This window comes from Chiloscyllium plagiosum, chromosome 9, assembly GCF_004010195.1.
Source record: "Chiloscyllium plagiosum isolate BGI_BamShark_2017 chromosome 9, ASM401019v2, whole genome shotgun sequence".
Lineage (NCBI taxonomy): Eukaryota > Metazoa > Chordata > Chondrichthyes > Orectolobiformes > Hemiscylliidae > Chiloscyllium > Chiloscyllium plagiosum.
The window spans coordinates 52641116-52664190 of NC_057718.1; the positions used below are offsets into that span (position 1 = coordinate 52641116).

General features: G+C 43.3%; 1 protein-coding gene across 4 annotated transcripts in view; it reads right to left on the bottom strand.

Moving 5' to 3' along the window:
- nrxn1a (neurexin 1a) overlaps positions 1-23075 on the bottom strand; it is a 1882581-nt gene that overhangs the window by 1835892 nt on the left and 23614 nt on the right. For all 4 annotated transcript variants that reach the window (XM_043695934.1, XM_043695933.1, XM_043695910.1 and 1 more), the window contains exon 2: positions 10400-10492. The gene's annotated coding sequence lies outside the window, so the exon portion shown is untranslated. The remainder of the gene's footprint in view (positions 1-10399; positions 10493-23075) is intronic.

The window sequence follows — 23075 nt, forward strand, 5'->3', positions numbered from 1 at the left end:
CCCACTGGTCCTCACCTACCACCCCACCAGTCTCCATGTACAGCGCATCATCCGCCGTCATTTCCGCTACCTCCAAACGACGCCCCTCCCCCAAGTCCCTCCTCCCTACCTTTTATCTTAGCCTGCTGGACAAACTTTCCTCATTCCTGAAGAAGGGCTTATGCCCGAAACGTCGATTCTCCTGTTCCCTGGATGCTGCCTGACCTGCTGCGCTTTTCCAGCAACACATTTCCAGCTCTACACTGTAGGAATCTTATAATGATTCCGAAGAACCACTTGTTGCTGGTCTTTAGGATATGCTGTGTTTGCAAACTAAGCAGACATTTCAGGGTGGTCTTTAATTGTGGTCTCGTAAGGGAAACTTACAATGGATCCTACTCCAGACATGAAAAGTCCTCCTTCAATCCTCTTCCTACCACTGACAGCCCCCACCTCCAATGAGTATCCTTATCTTATCTCCACTTGAAATCATTCCCATGGAAACTTCTGTTACCACACACTCCTCTCTAAAGCTATTAGTATGCTGTCATCATTAGTATACTGCTGTCACACTCACGATCAATCATCATTGCTCCCCACCCCAACTCCCCCTTCTATTCTTAGCAAGCCATGGCTTACAGAATATTTCTGATAATCAGTGAATGGACCTTTTGTGATTTTGCTCATGGGAAATCAGACAGCTTATTTTATTTGGCTTGTTCTATCATGAAATGGAACTGCCTTATTATTGCTCAGTAACTAATTTGTTGGAGCACAATACTGCAGTAATAATTGCTCCAATTTTCACCCTTGAGCAAAACGTTGACTAAAATGGCATTTTATGACATATTTGAATATATGTAAACTCCTAGGATCTGAGTCTCTTGAATTATGTAAGAATGTTCAATTGACTAATGTAATAGTTTTGTCAGAAGCATTTAGTCCAGATTTAATTTTAAAAATATGTTGGTCAAGTCGAGTACCTACCAACTGCACAGTCAACCTTTACAGTAATTATATGAAAACCTTTCAATATTTTTTCGGCTGGGAAAAAAAGAATTTTTGAAAGGTATTTACTGATTAAACTTAAAGAACTAATGACAAGTAAATTGGAAAACATGACTGGTCCTGTGGAAAAGGTGCATTACTTGCTGTCACCCTCTGCAACGCTCACTTTAAACTCCTTGCTGTTTGTGTATCCTCTTTGTTTGCATTTAATTGTGCAGGTTGTGAGTTGGAGGTGGGGGCCAGTGAAGTGGGAGGTGACACGCTGGACTGGAACTGCAATGGTATGATGTTCGTTCTAGATTCTACTCTCAACAGCCAACCTCCAAGCACACTGCCACATGATGCAGGTAACTCAGCCTCACTGACAAGAGAGTTTAGACTCATTTACAGGCTGTTGGTTGTGATTTAGTGCAGAGTTTGAATTTGAATGAGTGGCACAAGGGGACAATCAGCTATGAAATCCCTGACCACTTAAAGCCGGCATCATTGAGCTAAGGGTTCAGGTTCACCTACAAAAAAGTCAGCCATCATATCATTACCTGTATTCATTTATAACATTAGGTTAAAGAGATAGAGGAGGCAATTATTGTAGGATCTGACCTCAAGGAAGGCATCAGTAGTTTGCTCTTGTACTCATAGAAGCACTGGAAGCAGTGTGGTCTGTTAGGAGGGGAAGCAGAGAAGCATTGCAGCTGGATCTAAAGGAAGTGACAAAGCTAGGCTGACTCCAGAAGGCAGTGCATGAGAAAAGAACAAACAATTCACCATGGACCTCATGAATTAAGTCTTCCAGGAGCTCCATGTGAGGTAAAACTGGGATAAAAAGAGGGAAGACCAGATTCTGGAGGCACTATTGCAGCTACAGTTGGAGCAGTAAGAGGGCCAGCCTCTGGTTGGCCAAGCCACAGAATGGAGAATATCGGACCAACAATAAGGGGTCACACCAAGTACAACCCAAATGTTGCCAACAGCCTGTGTTTGTCAGTCAGTTTCAATGAAGACTGCTGGTCTCTCTGGAGACCATTACTGCTGTATGTGCCATGCTGGAAGATAAACTATCAGTGCTGGATCTGGTAAAGACCCAAGGCCTGTGGCTTTTCAGACAAAGGTTGCACAGCATTTTTACACATTCAATACTTTCCAGGGATCCACTGAAGTGAATAGAATAGGTCTCTTTCCGAGGGTAGGGGAGTTCCAAACTGGACAGCATAGGTTTAAGGTGACAGCGGAAAGATTTAAAAGGCATCCAAGGCCTAACCTTTTCATGCAGAGGATAATATGTGTATGGAACGAGCTGCCAGAGGTGGTGGTGGTGGTGGTGGATGCTGATACAATTACAACATTTAAAAGGCTTCTGGATGGGTACTTGAATATGAAGGATTTAGAAGGATATGGGCCAAAAGTGGCAAAATTAGATCAATTTCAGATATCTGGTCAGAGGGGACAGGTTGGACTGCAAGGTCTGTTTCTGTGCTGTATGACTGCATGAAGATATTTGAGGAGGTTTCCAGGCAGCAGTTTATTGTCATATCAAAGAAGAGACTAAAGCCTCATGAAAGTGGGCTAATGACAATGTGTACTACTGGAGTGAGAGTGGAGTGAGAGGTCCACCAGTTTTGGGGGCATCATTGAATGTGTCATCAGTAACACACACGTGACTATCTCAGCATCCAGGAATCGTCGAAAACATGAACAGGTTCTACCCCATTAAATATAAATGGTCTGGAACCACCAAAAGCAGATCCTGCAGGTGTATGCCCAATTCTCTTGGAGAAGTTAGAGTACCCACACACATCAACAGTTTCAAGTGCCACAGAGGTTCTCCTGTGCATTACCAGCAATCGATCCATAGGGGTTACCCACTGAAGACGTAGATCTTAACACTAGTGAGGAGCCCTCACACTGCAGCTAAGGATAGAAAAAAGTTACAAAGACTACCAGGGGTTCATCTGAATGACCAATGAGCAGGTGGCTGGCATCCCAAAGTGGAGAGACAGTTACCGAGATCTATCTCATGCAATCCAGTGAAGATCATTTATCATCATAGTGTGTGGTAGTAAACACAACTTAGCACTCCAGAAGGGCAGGCCTTGCATCAGGAGGACATTGACAAGAGTCAATCTTCATCTGATGAGGATTAATGGAGGCAGCTGAGTAGGTATTGGACAATAAACCTCTTGGACTGGTGGAAAGGGCCATTGAGAGGTGCAGAAAGAAGGCCCATGATTATCTCACTACCTTCAAAACCTGGGCCGTTCAAAGTCATTCTTACTTGGGTTGATATTCCCGCTATCATATTGTCGAATGGCCAGCTTCAACAGCACAATGATATACCCAAGGAGATGACCAAATGTGGCTAGCCACTAGATCAACGTGGCATTCATGCTAGTGACATCTGACAGGTCAGCAACAAAAATTTCACAGATTATCTACTTCAGTAACTGTTTTCCCTGGAACGTCGAAGACTGAGGGCTGACCTTATGGAGGTTTATAAAATCATGTGGGGCATGGATAGGGTAAATAGACAAGGTATTTTCCCTGGGATGAGGGAGTTCAGAACGAGAGGGCTTGGGTTTTGGGTGAGAGGGGAAAAATTTAAAAGAGATCTAAGGGGCAACATTTTCATGCAGACGGTGGTGCATGTATGGAATGAGCTGCCAAAGGAAGTGGTGGAGGCTGGTCCAACTACAACATTTAAGAGGCATCTGGATGGGTATATGATTATGAAGGGTTCACGGATATGGACCAAGTGCTGACAAATGGGACTAATTTAGGTTAGGATACCTGGTTGGCATGGATGGGTTGGACCAAAGGGTTCGTTTCTGTGCTGTGCATCTCGATGACTGTATGATTCTACGACATTCCCTCATCCAGATTATATGAGCAATTCATAAATATTCATAAATCACTGGTGTAAGTAGAAGCTCATGCAAAACACCTCTGAGTGGTTCTATAGGATGCTACTTGCAATTGGAATGAAGGCAGACCAAGCTGCCCCCTGACTTGAAATAATTTTCGTGGCAGTCCTCTGGCTGCAGAACACCTGCTTTGTTGTATGAAAGCACCAGGATCATTTGCAGAAGAGCCACTTTCTACAGTTGTGGATCAGACCTATCAAGGAGATAACCTACATCCTAACTTACCTTACTTAAAAGACAAGCGTAATGCACGACAATCAAGATGTGATTTGATTGGTCAAACTACTAGGCTTTAGGCAAAACACACCTTTTTTCTTACACCACAGTTCATATAGTCATAGAGTCATAGAGATGTACAACATGGAAACAGACCCTTCGGTCCAACCCGTCCATGCCGAGCAGATATCCTACCCAATCTAGCCCCACCTGCCAGCACCCGGCCCATATCCCTCCAAACCCTTCCTATTCATATACCCATCCAAATGCCTCTTAAATGTTGCAATTGTACCAGCCTCCACCACGTCCTCTGGCAACTTATTACATACACGTACCACCCTCTGTGTGAAAAAGTTGCCCCTTAGTTCTCTTTTATATTGTTCGCCTCTTACTCTAAACCTATGCCCTCTAGTTCTGGACTCCCCGACCCCAGGGAAAAGACTTTGTCTATTTATCCTATGCATGCCCCTCATAATTTTGTAAACCTCTATAAGGTCACCCCTCAGCCTCAGATGCTCCAGGGAAAACAGCCCCAGCCTGTTCAGCCTCTCCCTATAGCTCAAATCCTCCAACCCTGGCAACATCCTTGTAAATCTTTTCTGAACCCTTTCAAGATTCACAACATCTTTCTGATAGGAAGGAGACCAGAATTGCATGCAATATTCCAACAGTGGCCTAACCAATGTCCTATATAGTCGCAACATGACCTCCCAACACCTGTACTCAATACTCTGACCAGTAAAGGAAAACATACCAAACGCCACCTTCACTATCCTATCTACCTGCGACTCCATTTTCAAGGAGCTTTCAACCTCCACTCCAAGGTCTCTTTGTTCAGCAACACTCCCTAGCACCTTACCATTAAGTGTATAAGTCCTGCTAAGATTTGCTTTCCCAAAATGCACCACCTCGCACATATCTGAATTAAACTCCATCTGCCATTTCTCAGCCCATTGGCCCATCTGGTCAAGATCCTGTTGTAATCTGAGGTAACCTTCTTCGCTGTCCACTACACCTCCAATTTTGGTGTCATCTGCAAATTTACTAACTGTACCTCTTATGCTCGCATCCAAATCATTTATGTAAATGACAAAAAGTAGAGGACCCAGCACTGATCCTTGTGGCACTCCACTGGTCACAGGCCTCCAGCCTGAAAAACAACCCTCTACCACCACCCTCTGTCTTCTACCTTTGAGCCAGTTCTGTATCCAAATGGCTAGTTCTCCCTGTATTCCATGAAATCTAATCTTGCTAACCAGTCTCCAATGGGGAACCTTGTTGAACGCCTTACTGAAGTCCATATAGATCACATCTACTGCTCTGCCCTCATCAATCCTCTTTGTTACTTCTTCCAAGAATGCAATCAAGTTTGTGAGACATGATTTCCCATGCACAAAGCCATATTGACTATCCCTAATCAGTGCTTGCCTTTCCAAATACATGTACATCCTGTCCCTCAGGATTCCCTCCAACAACCTGCCTACCACCAAGGTCAGGCTCACCGGTCTATAGTTCCCTGGCTTGTCTTTACCATGCTCTTTAAACCGTGGCACCACATTAGCTAACCTCCAATCTTCCGGCACCTCATCTGTGACTATCGATGATACAAATATCTCAGCAAGAGGCCCAGCAATCACTTCTCTAGCTAAAAAATAAGAATTAACATAACTTTAACTTTATTTAAATACTCAAGAAAATAATATATTATTTAACTACCAATCGTCAATTGTTCCAATATAGCAGCATCTCATAAACACACCCTCCACAAAAACAAATTCAGCAAAACACATTCGCTTACCTCCAGTCCAGGAGAAAGGAAAAACTAAAAGAATGAATGTAACAGCAGAAAGAGAGAGAGAGCTTCAACTTGAGAACCTTAACTTCAATTACTGTAAACAAAAATTAAAATCCCGGCTCTGTGTGGGTCATGCTTCTTTTGTCTACTTTAAAAAGTAACAAAGCTATTTACTCTGCCTTCCTTGGAGCAAACATCTTAGTACCAGATTTATAACATGCTTTATGAAGAGAAACAGGACAGAACAAATCCTTCTTAAAGACACATCTCATCCAACTACACTTTGAACTCTCTGAGAGGTGCATCTCCTTTCCATCTTGCCATTACCATGTTGAACCCAAGGATCAGGTGAGGGTGAGGAAGTCAGCATGCAGCTCCAGCAATCACTGGCTGGTCTGCTGGACCTGGATACTCAGGAGAGTAGTAAATCTCTTAAATGGAGGAAGTCATGGGCCCAAATATCTGAGATATGGCATCACTCATATACCAACATCATCAATATCCATCATATACCATCATCAACATCATCTGAACGTGGATGTATATTGTCTCTAATTGCTCTGGCAGATATTCCTCTGTGGCCCACTGGAATTCCAGCAGGTACTACGTAGCTAACAGCAGAGACCCAACATAGGGTTCAGTGGGGACCAGACACACCATGGTCCTCATCTTGTCTGTGCTGTTGACTGTCACATCCTCCACCAGTTGCTTAGGGCCATTTCTGCTATGCTCATCATCTTGTGGCCCTGAGTTTCATTGTGAACCTATACCGACTGCCAGAGATTATAAATGTTAGCCAAGGGTAAAGGGTAATGATGTGACACTGCACCCTCTGAGGATTTCTTCGCCTCATCTTCAGAGGGAGTAGATCACAGCACCTGCCTGTCCTGCTGCACGAGTAAACACAAGTTCACAGGGATTCACATATCCTCCTCCAACCTATGTTTTGTATAAATCTCTATGTGTGTCCATTCTTGGAAACATGAGCTGGATGCCTTTTCACCTTTTGGGAATGCCAGTTGTTGAGACAGAGCCATACATCATTAGACAACATTTCCTCTCCCTTTACAGCAGCCATTTGGTCATTCCCTGTCCATGTGGCAAGTTATTCCGCATTACCGTATAGAATCTGCCCCAGGGATAGTGGTGTGCCTTGTGGAATGGAGCTCATTGGTTCATTTGTGATGCTGCACTCAGGTTTGGTGGGCAACCCCACAGTGTTTGAGCTCTGCTGTCATCTCTGTCCAGGATTTCTCAGTCAGCCAGAAAGATCTTCGTCCTATTCCTTCGAAAAATAGCTCCTGCTTTTCCTGTGTAACCCTGAAAGGAACTTGCAGGGAGGTATTGCTAAAATTGTGGTGCAACCTCATGTTTTTCGTCTGGCAGCTTTGCTGGATATTTTGTCGATTAACTGGCTAAGTGGCAGTCTTTGCATTAGATTCAGCATTGTCTTCAAGTCAGTCTTCAGCTTGCTGCAGTGTGCTTTGATCAGCCTTTAGCTTTGAGGCGGCCATTCCAGATTAAGTTCCCTCACTGCTGTGTTGCTGTACCACTTGTACTGTTCAAGGGTGAACTGGATGTGCAGGTCTGTCAAGTTTTTAAAAAATAGCACCAGAAACAGATGGCAGAAAAATGGGGATCTTGCAGCCAGCCCTGCAATAGCAATGGATGGCTTTGCTCCTCCAGGATTTTAACTGGACAGTTGCTGCGAGATTGCAGTTGGGTAATGTCAGCCCACTCTATCATTGAGACCAGCACCATGAGCAATAAATTCAGCTGTTTGTTTGTTGACATTCTCTCTCCTTGAATCACTTATCCCTCTGTTTTCTTTCATCCTTGCATGCATCTTCCTCTTTGAATACAGGTCTATAATTACCAATTTTATATTTATGTTCCCAAGTACATTTTCTCCCAGCTGACAGAATGCATTACTGCGGTGTTGGCATTCAGATGAGGTGTTAAAGTTAATTTGAAGTTCTATTCTCCTATTTAGATGGTGTTTAAAAGATCTGGTGACATTATGTGGCCAATATTAACAAGAACCTCCATGTGTCTGTGTAATATTCTTCCTTCAACCAACACAGTTAAAGTAGATTAACTAGTCATTTATTTCAGGCTATTTGTACACAAATTGATTGCTATGTTTCTTGATGCAGCATTGGTGACTACACTTAATTGACTGTGAAACACTCTGAGATATCCTGAAGGCAAGAAAAGTAATGTATAAATGCAATCCATTTATTTTCCTATGTAGCTATCTCGCACTGTGGCCCTCCCTTTCATATCTCTTGTCTTCCAACTGTCTTCATTGGCTGAATCTTTTATGTTTTGGCTAACTGAGTTGTGGCAAGTTATTTGTAAGTTTTTTTAGTGAGAGAACGAGTGACTTTTCTCACCCTGACTTACTGAACTCTCCTGATTAATGAAGAATTTCACCCAACAGCATTCCTCTCATCATTTTCCAGCCCTATCCTGCCTCTAGGAATGCCCAGCGATGTAGGAAGAAGGTCAATGACCTTCTGTAGTCTGCTGGTGTAAGTGTCACAATCTTCTCACTGATATCTCAGACTCATCTTATCTCTGCAACCACCAAGGCTCATCCTGTACCACTCTCACTCCTGCCTGCAACATCCTTCCTCACTTGCTGTCATTCACCCTAAACCCCTGACAGCATTAACCTTTCATGACCTCTGCATTACCTACTTATTTGGCCAGGCCACCTTCCCAGCTATCAGCGCTAACAGCTGTGCCACCCACTTTCATCTCTCATAATCCCTCATCTCTCTTATTATCAGAGGAAAGGAGCCATAATAGGGCAGAAAGACTCAAGATGGGGGTGGACAGCCTGATATTTGGCCCTGATGGTTGTCTACCTTTTTTGAGAAAGTGGACTACATTATTTTCTGTTCGAACTTGCAATGCAGAGAATAATATTGGTCCAGTACACATTTTTGAAGGTGTAAACACAGGTTCCTGCAAGGAACAAAGTTGTTATTACTTTTCAGTTACAGGATTTTCGGCTGGATGTGTCAGGATGCATACAATCCAGGGTGTCCCTGACTTACAAATACCTGGCTTAAGCACAAATGTAATCTCATATAGGGATGGAACTTTCAGGATCCGACAAACAAACATTTCTTGTGCTGACGAATGCCACCTTAATATTATCCTGCATTCTGTTCTGACTTGCATACAAATTGATTTGTGAACAGACTCCGGAACGGAATGCATTCATAACCCAGGGACTGCTGTACCCATATTATAAAGTGACCATTGTTTTGTAACACTATGAATTTTCAGCACAGCAATGCTGTTTTCCAGAGACACTTGTTACCATCTGGCTTCCAGCATTGTCCAGTAAACCAGATTTGAAGAGTTGAATGGCATACTCCTGCTCCTCATTCATACGTATTAAGGTAAACAGCAAAGGAACTCTTACCTGATCAAAAAGCTTTCACATCCAGTTATAGCAATGCAAACGTCATAATCAGAGGCACCCATCTTCATGTTCTCAATTTTGATTTTTTCCCAATTGCACAGCAGAAAAATAACAGCCGACAATATTTTTGTTCCCACAAAAGGTTCTCCAGGTCACCTGATCACAGGTGGATAGAGTGGTCAAGAAGGCATATGGTATACTTGCCTTCATTGGACGGGGTATTGAGTATAAGAGTTGGTAGTCATGTTAAAATTGCACAAGACTTTGGTTCGGCTGCATTTAGAATACATTGTACATTTATGTTTGCCACATTACCAAAAGGATGTGGATGCTTTGGAGAGGGTGCAGAGAAGGTTTCCGAGGATGTTGTCTGGTATTGAAGGTGCTAGCTATGAAAAGAGGTTGAGTAGGTTAGGATTCTTTTCATTAGAACAAAGGAGATTGAGGGGGGACCTGATTGAAATCTAAAAAATCATGAAGGGTATAGACAGGGTGGATAGAGATAAGCTTTTTCCCAGGGTGAGGGATTCAATAATGAGAGGTCACACGTTCAAGGTGAGAGGAGAAAAGTTTAAGGGGATACACGCGAAATGTACCTTACACAGAGGGTGGTAGGTGCCTGGAGCACATTACCAGCAGAGGTAGTAGAGGCAGGCACAGTAGATTCATGAGTAGGTGAGGAGCAGAGGGATACAGATCCTTAGGAATTGGGTGATAAGTTCAGATAGTGAATTTGGGTTGGCACAGGTTTGGAGGGCCAAAGGGCCTATTCCTGGAACGTAAATTTTCTTTGTTCTTCTTCTTTGATACAAATGATTGTGATGCAAGAAATCAACTGAGGACAGCCATGTGGTGAAGAGAAGGACTGCACCGTGATGGATGCAATGGGCCTTCACTTCCAGTTGGAGATTTTTCAGCAAGTTCGAGTCAATGTTTATATAAGAATTTGAGAGAAAATGTTATAATTTAATAACTACACAAATCTAGTGTTGGAGCAATGATTCTCTATCCACTGGCTGTCCTGTCCATTTACTTCCAACTCACCTGCTCACATTCAATCAGCTTCAATTCTTTCAAAGTCCACCTATAAACAGGTCCAATTTTTCCTCAGCTCTCCTGTTCAATCACCCATCAAGTCTGAAAAGATAGTCAAAGATAAAAATGAGACAGGCAGAAAACCCCAAGTGGGTAGGAGTAGGCAATGGCCTAGTGGTATTAGTGCTGGTCTATTAATTCAAAGAGGAAAAAATGAGGTCTGCAGATGCTGGAGATCAGAGCTGAAAATGTGTTGACCAAGGATATATTTCCCTCCCCTCCCCTATCAGCATTCCGTAAAGACCACTCCCTCCATGACTCCCTCGTCAGATCCACACCCCCCACCAACCCAACCTCCACTCCCGGCACCTTCCCCTGCAACCGCAGAAGGTGCAAGACTTGCGCCCACACCTCCCCCCTCACCACCCTCCAAGGCCCCAAAGGAAACTTCCATACCCGCCACAGATTCACCTGTACCTCCACACATATCATCTATTGCATCATCTGCACCCGATGTGGCCTCCTCTATATTGGGGAGACAGGCAGCCTACTTGCGGAGCGTTTCAGAGAACACCTATGGGACACCCGGACCCACCAACCCAACCACCCTGTAGCTCAACATTTCAATTCCCCCTCCCACTCCACACCCTCACCTTGACCTCTTTCCACCTATCGCATTTCCGACGCCCCTCCCCCAAGTCCCTCCTTCCTACCTTTTATCTTAGCCTGCTGGACACACTTTCCTCATTCCTGAAGAAGGGCTTATGCCCGAAACGTCGATTCTCCTGTTCCCTGGATGCTGCCTGACCTGCTGCACTTTTCCAGCAACACATTTTCAGCTATTAATTCAAAGATCCAGGTAAAGTTCTGTGGATGAGGGTTTGAAACCCACCTTGGCAGACAGTGGAATTTGAATTGTGGAATGAGTCTAATGATGACCTTGAAACTACTGCTATTTATTGGAAGAACACATCTGGCTCAGTAATGCCCTTTAGGGAAGGAAGCATACCAGTCTGGCCTACATGTAACTCCAGACCCACAGCAATGTGGTTGACTCTTAACTGTTCTCTGGGCAATTAAGTTTAGACAATAAATGCTGATCCAGCCAGTCACACCCTCATCCCGTGAATGAATAAAAAATGTGAACTCATAAGTGAGAAGCAGGGAAAGAGCAAACACAAATGGAAGGTAAAAGCAAACACCAATGAAGGGAAAGAACAAAGACAGAAATGGTGATGTGGAAGAGAAGAAATTATGAAGAGAGAAAAAATGGTGTGGGAATATCAGATTGAGTGGAGTGATAATACAATTGAGGGAGATAGAGTGAGAAATGTGGATGTTGGTAAAAGGTAAATAGGAGGAGCAGATGGAGAAAAGAGAGCTTAAGGACATAGGCAAGAGAATAAATTGGAGTTGAAGATATACATAATAAAAGTGAAGAAGTGCAACAATTGGAAGAAAGAAAACAAAATTTTTAATTTTCAGTCGAGTTATACAATTATCCTCAGGGATAATGAAATGGATTTACCTATCAACTCGACCAACAATGGCAAAATATTTCCTTCACTAAAGGACATCAGAGAGGCATTCAGAGAAACAGCTACATGCAATGACTAGACTCAACATAATTTACAAAAAAAATTATGTTCCAAAGTTTTGAAGATTTTCTTACAACAAAATTAGGTGCTGACACTTGCATTCAGCTTACTCTGCACTGGCAGAGTGATCTTGTGAAAATATCTTCCTTGCTTCTTCAAATGTGACAAAGAAGCAAATGAATTTGTTGACAGATGTTAGCACTATGCTGGTGTCAGCTTGTTAATTAGCATTCTAAAACTAACTTTTCTTTCTGTATTACTCTACACCTCCAGCTGCATCAAATAGTTATTCAATCCTTTCCAAATTTACATTGATGTTTCCCTCAACAACACTGCACAACTAAATTCTTTGAACTTCTCTCCTCACTCAATTTAAAAATGTTGACTCATTCTTAATGAGTCTGAAGCTACCAAACAGGATTACCTGCATGCCAAACAGCGTAAGCAGCAAGCGATGCGCAGAGCTAAGTGATCCTGCAATCAACAGATCGGATCTAAGCTCGCCAGTCCTGCCATATTCAGCCTTGAATGATGGTTGATAATTAAACAATTCTTGGGGGAGGAAGCTCCACAAATATCCCCATCCTCGGTGATGGAACAGCCCAGCCCATTTGTGATTAGAATCCCTACAGTATGGAAACAGGCTCTTTGGCCCAACAAGTCTACAATGACCCTCTGAAGAGTAATCCACCCAGACCCATTCCCCTACCCTATATTTACCCCTAACTAATGCACCTAACAGTATGGACAATTTATCATGGCCAATTTACCTGACCTGCACATCTTTGGATTGTGGGCGGAAACCCACGTAGACACAAGGTGAATGCACATACTCCACACAGACAGTCACCCGAGGCAGGAATTGAACTCTGGTCCCTGGTGCTGTGAGGCAGCAGTGCTAACCACTGAGCCAACGTGCCGCCCTAATGCAAAAGATAAGGGTTAAGAAGAACTCATAGCAGCTTTCAGCCAAAAGTGCCGGGTGGTTGATCCATCTCAGCCTCCTCCAGTGGTCCCCAGAATTACAGATTCCAGTCTTCAGCCAATTTGATTCAGTCCATGTGATATCAAGAAATGGTTAGAAACATGGATACTGCAAAGGCAATGGGACCTGAAAACATTCTGGCAATAATACTGAAGACTTGTGCACCTGGACTTGCCACTCCCCTGGCCAAGCTCTTCCAGTACAGAGTCAACAATACCTTTATCTGGTATGCCTAGATATTTCCTGTACATAAAAACAACTCTGACTCAGTGAATTACTGTTCATCAGTCTCCTTTTGATCATCAGTAATGTGATGGAAGGTGCCATCACACCACTATCAAGTAGCACCTGCTCAGCAATAACCTGCTCAGTGATACCCAGTCAGGGCCATTCAGCTCCTGGCCTCATTACAGCCTTGGTTCAAACAAGGACAAAAGAGCTGAATTCCAGAGGTGAGGTGAGGGTGACAGCCCTTGACATCAAGGCTGCATTTGACCGAGTATGGCATCAAAGAAAACTGGAATCAGTGGATATCAGGAGGCAAACTCTCCGCTGGTTGAAGTCACACCTGACATATAGGAAGACAGTCAGTCATCTCAGCTCAGATATTTCTGCAGGAGTTCCTCAGGGCAGTGTCCTAGGCACAACCATCTTCAACTGCTTCTTCAATAACCTTCCCACCATCATAACATTGGGGGGGGTGGGGATATATTCACCAATGATTGCACAATGTTCAGCACCAGTCATGACCTCTCACATACTGTATAAGATCTGTACAATTTTCAGGCTTGGACTGACATGTGGTAAGTAACAGTCATGCCATACAAATGCCAGGCTATGACCATCACCAGCAAGACCTTGTTATTCAATGGTGTTATCATCAATGAATCCCCCATGGTTACCATTGACCAGAAACTCAACTGGATTCACCAAGTAAATGCAGTGGTTACAAAAGCAGGTCAGAGGCTAGGAATACTGCAGCAAATAGCTCACCTTCTGACTCTGCAAAACCTGTCCACCATCTACAAGACACAAGTCAGGAGTGTGATGGAATACTCCCCACTTGCCTGGAGGAATGCAGATCCAACAACATTCAAGGAGTTGACACCATCCAGGACAAAGCAGCCTACTGGATTGGCACTGATCCACAAGCATTCATTCCCTCCACCACTGGTGCTCAGCAGCAGCAGTGTGTACTATCTACAAGATGCACTGCAAAAATTCACCAAAGTTCTTTAGACAGCATCCTGCAAACCCACAAACACTTCCATCAAGAAGGACGAGGGCAGCAGAAACATGGGAGCACCACCACCTTCAAGATCCCCTCCAAGCCATTCACCATCCTGACTTGGAAGTATATCATCGTTCCTTCACTGCCACTGGGTCAAAATCTTGGAATTCCCTCTATAATGGCATTGTGTGTCTACCTAGACTATTTGGACTGCAGTGGTTCCAGAAGGCTGATCACCAACACCTTCTCAAGGGCAACTGGGAATGGGCAATAAATGCTGGCCAGCCAGTATGCCCACTTCTCACAAAATTAATTTTTTAACATTCTTAAGCTTTCGCTAAAGAAAGATTTGAAACTTGTCCTGCCTCATCCAAGTTCAATTTATGCACACATCGATAGAGAACAAGAATATACCCAGCATTCGCCCCTGGGGATCACCATTTTCTATCCTCACCAATCTGAGCAACATTGTATACCTTACTATTTGGTTTCTTCTCAATTAAAAAACATTTGATTCAGCGTTCATGGGATTTGGATGTCATCAGCTAGGTCAGCAATGTTTTGCTGTTTCCTAATTGCCCTTGAACAATATGGTTTGTTGGACCATTTCAGAAGGCAATCAAGAGTCAGCCACATGGCTGAGGGTACGGAGTCACATGTAGGCTAGATCAGGAAAAATACATTTTCTTTTCTAAAGGACATCAATGTACCAGGTAATATTTTGTAACTTATTTCATGGTCACTATGAAACTAGCTTCTGGATGCAGATTATTTTTTTAAAAAAGCCAATCAAGTTTCATCATTTACTACAAGGAGGATTGAACCTTTACTCCTTGAAAAATTTTCTTCAGTTTGAATTTCTGGGTCAGTAACATTAGCACTAATTAACCATCTTCCTTGTGCTGCTCCATTTCCTTTTGAACATGTACGTAATATTGTTTCGGCAAAACATTTTGTTAACCACATTCTAGGAATCCACATTCATTGGGTTGAATTTTCCCACCTTGCCTTTTTTATACTTTGAGACCCTTTTCATGTTACAATTTTGATTGCTGCGAGACAGGCATTCTGATTGCTCTTTGCCAGCATAAATCAATTAAAAGTCTAATGTTCATGAACAATTGGAAGAGGTCAGGCCATTTGAAATGACAATTTTGTCACAGGAAGGTTTCAGTTCTTCAAAGAAGTTCTCCAGGATTGAGATTTTTTTTTAACTCTACAGTACCCATAGAAATTCCTGATGAAGGGTGTTTATGCCCGAAATGTCGACTGTCCTGCTCCTCAGAGGCTGCCTGACCTGCCGTGCTTTTCCAGCGCCATACTTTTCGACTCTGACTCTCCAGCTTCTGCAGTCCTACTTTCTGCATAGAAATGTTGAAAGACTGATCAAATGGCAACCTTCTGGTACAAACTTTTTGACTTGGTGAACTTATGAATGCTGATTGTAAGTGACATTGTCAGGACAGCAGCTCACAATCCCAACTTACTCACAGGGCATGTTGACTATTTTGTTCTGGTAAGACAAGCTTTTCTTTAAGGGTACACAAGTCCGAGTTAGCTGAGAATGCAACTCAGTGACTGTTTAGAAATGTCTCGTTTGGATTACACTCAGCTACGAGAGATATACCATGGATTGTTGCAGCTGGAAGGGTATTAAGGAATTTCAGAACAATATTTCAAAGGAAAAGATACAATACAAAAATCTGAGCCATCTCCTGTGTATTACATTCTCAAACTATGGACATAATATGCGCTAACAGAAAGCATTTGTTTCCCTGCATACATAAGAGAAGACATTAATAACTCATGGCACCTAGTGTGGTGTTCTAGTATGACTGGGCTAAAGTATACTGTGGAACATTACAGTACAGCTGAAGAACATCTGAGTGACAGCCCTGTACTCGCAGGTCAAAAGGAAAGAGGTGGAAAGGTTCTCTCTGATTGCTGGAAGCAAGTCTCCAGTCAAGTGCAGTCAAACAGGAAACCAGACATATCCTTTCAGCTAATTTACAGAAACCAGAGTCTTAAAACCAACTGCTCAACTTCCAAAATCAAAATTACCGAAATTACTCAACATTTGCAACATTTCTGCCACCTAATTCAACACACACAAAACAAGGACTGATTTGAACTTGATCTTTTGAACTGTGATTCTTTCTCTCATTGCTAATCTGTGTGTATGAGTGTTGCATTTCATTTTCCATGACCTCGTAACTAATGAATTTGATGTTTCTTCAACTCAAGAAATGCAGTTAAATCAGCTCTGCTGGAAACATTGGGCTTAATAACACATTTTTTGGTGATATCTGTTGTGTTATTTTTTTAAAGGGATTTTTACTGTGAGATTGAGCGCAGTCTCATGAGGTATTATAACAAATTCAACTCATGAACTACCTATCCCACCCCTACAATGGTCCTCTCATCTGATTCTAGCCTCATCTTATCACACACTATTCCCAGAAGAACTCACCACTGAGCAGACATCCATTGAAACATCAGCACCACGGCACCTGTGCACCCAGACATGTGCTGGCATTTTGAAGCTGCCCAAATCTGTGCAGTACAGTCAGAAGGGAGAAGGGAGAGATGATTCTGTGACACTCTGACAGGCACCTGATGGTCCTGGTGGAGGGGCTGATGCAGAAGAAGGGTGACAAAGGAAGCCACAGCAGAACATGGCCCTGGGTCAGCATCTGGTTCATCCATGCCATAAGAAGGTCAACCATCCACTCCACTCTGCCAAAGTAGGTACTGCACTCTTCTCTCTGCTACTTCACACTCACTCCATCTTTGCCAATACACACATCTCCTATCGAGGCTCATGGTCTTCTACTCATAATTGTATGTAACATTTTCCCTCACTTGTTCTGATTTCCCTCAACTCTCCCTCTTTCCTGTATCACTGTGCAGCCTGCTCACTAGCCCAGGATACCTTTGCCACCTTTTGACCATCTGTACCAGCACTAACAGTCATGATGCCCACTTTCATCTCACTCAATCCCTCTGTTTCACTTGTTTCAGGAGAAGACAGCCCAGAGTAGGGTAGGAAGGTGATTATGTGTCTGAGATCAAGCTCCTCAACTCTGATGAGAGAATCCTATCCCTAACAAAAGACCAGGACCACTTCTGTGAGGATATTGGGCCATCTATGTCCTGCCAATCGAGTAAGGACCACTCCATCGCTCGCATTAACCCCACTGTCAGTGTCCTTCACTACATGCCACATCTTTACCCTGGGTGTGCTGCCTTCTCATTCTTGCAGGTATCACCAGATATCCATGTCCCTGGGGAGAAAGAGACTAGTCTGCCAGAAGTCACCTCAGAGACAGTACTAACACCTTGAGTCATAGATTCATAGAGATCTACAGCACAGAAGAAAGGCCCTCAGGCCATTAGAATCTGCACCGTTATAAACAAGGAACTAACTATTCTATTCCCACTTTTTAGCAATTAATTCATGGCCTTGTATGCCTTGTTTTTCCAAGTGCACACTGAAATCCTTCGTGAATGTTATGACAGTTTCTGCCTTCAGCACCTTTACAGGCAGTGAGTTTTGAATTCCCACAATCCTCTGGGTGAAAAATACGTTTTCTTTATATTCCCTAACACTCCTGCACCTAACCTTACGTCCCTTGGTCCCTCCACCAAGCGACAATATCTCTTCCTGTCCATGTTCCTCATAATGTTATACATCTCAATCATGTCGCCCATCAGTCTCCGCTGCTCCACGGAAAATAACCCCAGTGTATCCAAACTCTCTTTATAACTAAAACTCTCCAGCCCTGGAAACGTCCTGGTAACTCTCCCCTGCACCATCTCCAGTGCCATGATATGGATTCTAGAACGTCACATCTACACTCTAATGTTTTAAAACAGTTCAGTTCCAGCATAACTTCACTGTTCTTAAACCTCAGCGAATAACAATAAGTATAACATAAACTTTCTTAATATCATTATCTACCCATACCACCACCTTAAGGAATGAGTAGACATGCACACCAAAGTACCTCTGCTCCTTGATGACTCCAGGATCTTGCCATTCATCATGCTTTCCCTTACCTTGTTTGTCCTACCAAGTGCATCACCTCACATGTATCTAAATTGGATTCCATTTGCCACTGATCAACCCATGGAGGCTGTTTGCAGTGAGCTGAACTCTCCAGCCATTTTCTGGCCAAGACCTTTCAGCATCTAGCTTTTTCAACACATTAGGTAAGATAGGAAGCTGAATATTAATGAGGCATTCTGAATGTTTATTAAGGTCACCAACAAATAATAATCCCTGTTTAAAGGCAACTTTGCGTTGCCTAATGCATAAAAGATGTAGCAAGTTGCTCCACACCGAGGTCACCCTCTCCAGACTTCTCATGTGATCATGTGATCTAGGCCAGGTTGTTGAGATCCCCTTGAGATCCTGCCCCTTAGCACTTAGGAATTGGGAAAGATACCATTGTGGAAAAGGTCCTTTGTTTTTTAAAGTTAAGTTTGTTGCAATCAATGTGTTATAATAAAGAAGAGCCAATTCCCCTCTCCTTAGCCAGGATGATAATGATCTCAGGACCCTTGCCCAGGGCTAGTAAAAATACCTGAGGGTACAGATTGGCTTCACTGAAGTGAATTCTCTGAAAGGCAGGAAGCAGAAAATCTTTCTTTTTAAATTAAGTGATTTTTGTCAAGATGAGCACTGTGTGCCTCTCTTATCTGGAGATGGTGGAACAGGAGGATACACAACCTCAGGAGAGCATTACAGGTGAGTGATGTGACACCGTTAAGTGCCAGGCTTCACAATATGACTTGTCCAGCATTCTCCTGCACAGTGTACCTCGAGTCACCTTGTACATTCACTCATTTCACTTTGTGCAGACACTCCACATACCCATATGAGCAACCAATATACATAATGACCTCCAACATATTAACCTCTCGGGCACATGCCTCACAGTGCAAATTCTGCCCTTTGCTCCTTTGAACACAAGCAATTTGTGGCACTGTCACCTCCCTGCTTTCTCTCTTTTCCAAACAATACCACAATAGATTAGATTAGATTACATTACAGTGTGGAAACAGGCCCTTCGGCCCAACAAGTCCACACCGACCCGCCGAAGCGCAACCCACCCATACCCCTACATTTACCCCTTACCTAACACTACGGGCAATTTAGCATGGCCAATTCACCTGACCTGCACATCTTTGGATTGTGGGAGGAAACCGGAGCACCCGGATGAAACCCACGCAGACACGGGGAGAACGTGCAAACTCCACACAGTCAGTCGCCTGAGGCGGGAATTGATCCCGGGTCTCTGGCGCTGCGAGGCAGCAGTGCTAACCACTGTGCCACCGTGCCGCCCACAATAGTTGGGACACGTTGGAGGTTGGGGTTTTTTGACATGTATAAGGGGTGGTTTCAGTTACCAGCCTGATCCACCGGGGTTGGCGGTGATCCAACAAAACAGCAAGATGTCGGCAGTGACCTCCATGAGTGGCTCAGCCTTATAAGGCAGTGTTGGTTTCATGTGTGAAGAACTGGTTCTCTGCATGACATGGTGAACTGAGCATCCTGCCTCCTTCCACCTGCATCTTAATGGAAGACCTTACGCCTGCACGGCTGCTGTTAAAGTACTGGACAGTGCATTTGTCCAATCTGTTCTGGTGCTGCTCTGAGGGCTGCCAGTGGGGAAGTGAAACTGAAAAATTGGTGAAGCTTGTTGAGTAAAAGCTGAAAATGTGTTGCTGGAACAGCGCAGCAGGTCAGGCAGCATCCAGGAAACAGGAGAATCGACGTTTCAGGCATAAGCCCTTCTAAAAGGCCTACCACACAATATTAATCACCAGAGACACAGTTATTGCACTCTGTCAGAAGGACTGCTTCATAGCATATCTATCTATTCAATTTTCCAATTCTTCACAGCAACTGATTAAAGCCTTCACAGTTTGTCAGCTTCACTGAAACATTTTCCAGCTGTACTCTCACCTTCTCTTAACTGTTGACTTGGAGAACACAACCTGATACTGCTCCCCTGTTTGGAAAGAGGGATTCCACTGGGAAAAATCACTGAATTGTTACTTTAATGACATCAATTGGCTTCCCACCTCAACTGCAGCATTTCTCAACTTTTCCACAAACCCACCCAACATAGCTGGAGGCAGAAACATATTGGTAAACTGACCTAATTCATTTATTTCTCATTTTCCCAGCAGTCCAGCCTCTACACCCACCTCCAAGCACCTGGGAAAATGCCCCCATTTTCCCTGCTCCTTTTCTTTTATCTATTTCAGAGGACTTCAAAATTGACAATCATGACTGATCTTGAACAAATTGCTTTTCTTGATTACTTCATTTGTAATGCTTACTAATTTGTTCTTGAATTATTGACTTGAAACAAACTGGTCAATCACTGCTTTCTTAAACAAGCTTGCTTTATGGGCTTTCTCCCCAATCCATTGGCAAACTTGCAGCTTCAATTAAATTTTAACATCACTGTTATAATCTACCTGTTGACATTTTTCAAAACCTAGGCTGCATTCCTGTTAGAGTTGAATGACTTGTGCATGCTAAAGTCTGCTAACTGCTTTCAGAACAAATTCTTTCCATTGCAGTTATCTTAAGCCATATCCTAGGATTATGTGGGAAGCAAGAGAGGAAATTGCAGTACCGTTGACAATGATCTTCTCGTCTTCACTGGCAACGGGGGTGGTACCAGGGGACTGGAGAGTAGCGAATGTTGTGCCCCTGTTCAAAAAAGGGAATAGGGATAACCCCGGGAATTACAGGCCACACACTCTCACGTCTGTCGTCTGTAAGGAGTAAGAAAGGATTCTGAGGGACAGGATTTATGACCATCTGGAAGAGCATGGCTTGATTTAATGCAATCAACACGGCTTTGTGAGGGGCAGGTCATGCCTCACAAACCTTACTGAGTTCTTTGAGGATGTTACTAGGCAAGTTGATGAGGGTCGAGCTGTGGATGTGGTGTATATGGACTTCAGTAAGGCATTTGATAAGGTTCCCCATGGTAAGCTTATGCGGAAAGTCAGGAGGCATGGGATAGAGGGAAATTTGGCCAATTGGATAGAAAACTGGCTAACCGGTCGAAGGCAGAGAGTGGTGGTAGATGGTAAATATTCAGCCTGGAGCCCAGTTACAAGTGGAGTACCGCAGGGATCAGTTCTGGGTCCTCTGCTGTTTGTAATTTTTATTAATGACTTAGATGAGGGAGTCGAAGGGTGGGTCAGTAAATTTGCAGATGATACGAAGATAGGTGGAGTTGTGGACAGTGAGGTACATGGATGGGTGCTTCAGCTAGGACAAATGTTTGGCACAACATCGTGGGCCAAAGGGCCTGTTCTGTATTGTTCTATGTTCTATGTTCTATACACACACATACACACACACACACACATACACATACACACACATATAAACGATGATACGAAGATTCCATGGAGAGGAAGTCGTACGAGGATAGGTTGAGAGTTCTCGGCCTTTTCTCGTTGGAACGGCGAAGGATGAGGGGTGACTTGATAGAGGTTTATAAGATGATCAGAGGAATAGATAGAGTAGACAGTCAGAAACTTTTTCCCCGGGTACAACAGAGTGTTACAAGGGGACATAAATTTAAGGTGAAGGGTGGAAGGTATAGGGGAGATGTCAGGGGTGGGTTCTTTACCCAGAGAGTGGTGGGGGCATGGAATGCGCTGCCCGTGGGAGTGGTAGAGTCGGAATCATTGGCGACCTTTAAGCGGCATTTGGATAGGTACATGGATGGGTACTTAATCTAGGTTAGAAGTTCGGCACAACATCGTGGGCCGAAGGGCCTGTTCTGTGCTGTATTGTTCTATGTTCTATGTTCTATGTTGTGTTCTCCTCCACTGCACCCATATTAACACACCGATATTACTGCACCTATGTTATTGCACTATATTAATGCACCTATATTAACATTTTAACAACAGATGCAAAATAGTAATAACTCTAATGGACCTTCAGCCTCCAGAACTGGATTCCATCTTTTACCTATGTGTAGTCTTATTCTCTCATTATTCTTTTATCAAAAATCTTATATTTTTCCCATCTGTTTGCCTTTTATTCATATTTCCTTTAGCCATTCTGATCCCCCTTGCATATTCCCTTTACTTTCTACTTTCCACATGATTATCTTCAATATTGTTCACTGTAATTTTGTCATTTACCTTCATTTTAAGTTTGTGCTTGTGTTAAACTCTAATTAACCAATAAACTATTTTCTTCAGTTCATCCCCTTTTCACCTTACCAGTACTTATTTATTCTGCGCTCCTTGTTACTACTTCAGTAACCTCTCTTCTTGCTTTTCTGTTTACAAGGCAGATTCTTACTTATCTGGAGGTGGCACGGTGGCTCAGTGGTTAGCACTGCTGCCTCACAGCACACAGGTTCAACCCTAGCCTTGGTGACTGTCTGTGTGGAGTTTGCACATTCTCCCTGTGTCTGTGTGGGTTTCCTCCCACAGTCCAAAGATGTGCAGGTCAGGTGAATTGGACATGTTAAATTGCCCGTAGTGTTAGTGCATTATTCAGAGGGTTGGTGTGGACTTGTTGGGCCAAAGGGCCTGTTTCTACACTGTAGGGAATCTAATCTAATCATACTTCTGGTTATTTTCATTGTATGCCTTATTTCTTTTTATTTTTAATCTACATTGTGGTTACTACTTCACATATCAATTGTTACATTCTCATTTTGTGCGCTATAAAAAGGCTCCCATTTCCATCCCATGCAGAATCTTCATCCCAGCTCATTTTGTTGAAATCACCCAGTATTATTGCATTGTTGTTTTTAACTTATGTGTCTTCAGATTTCTTTTACTTTTTATGGGCCACAAAACATGCATTGCATC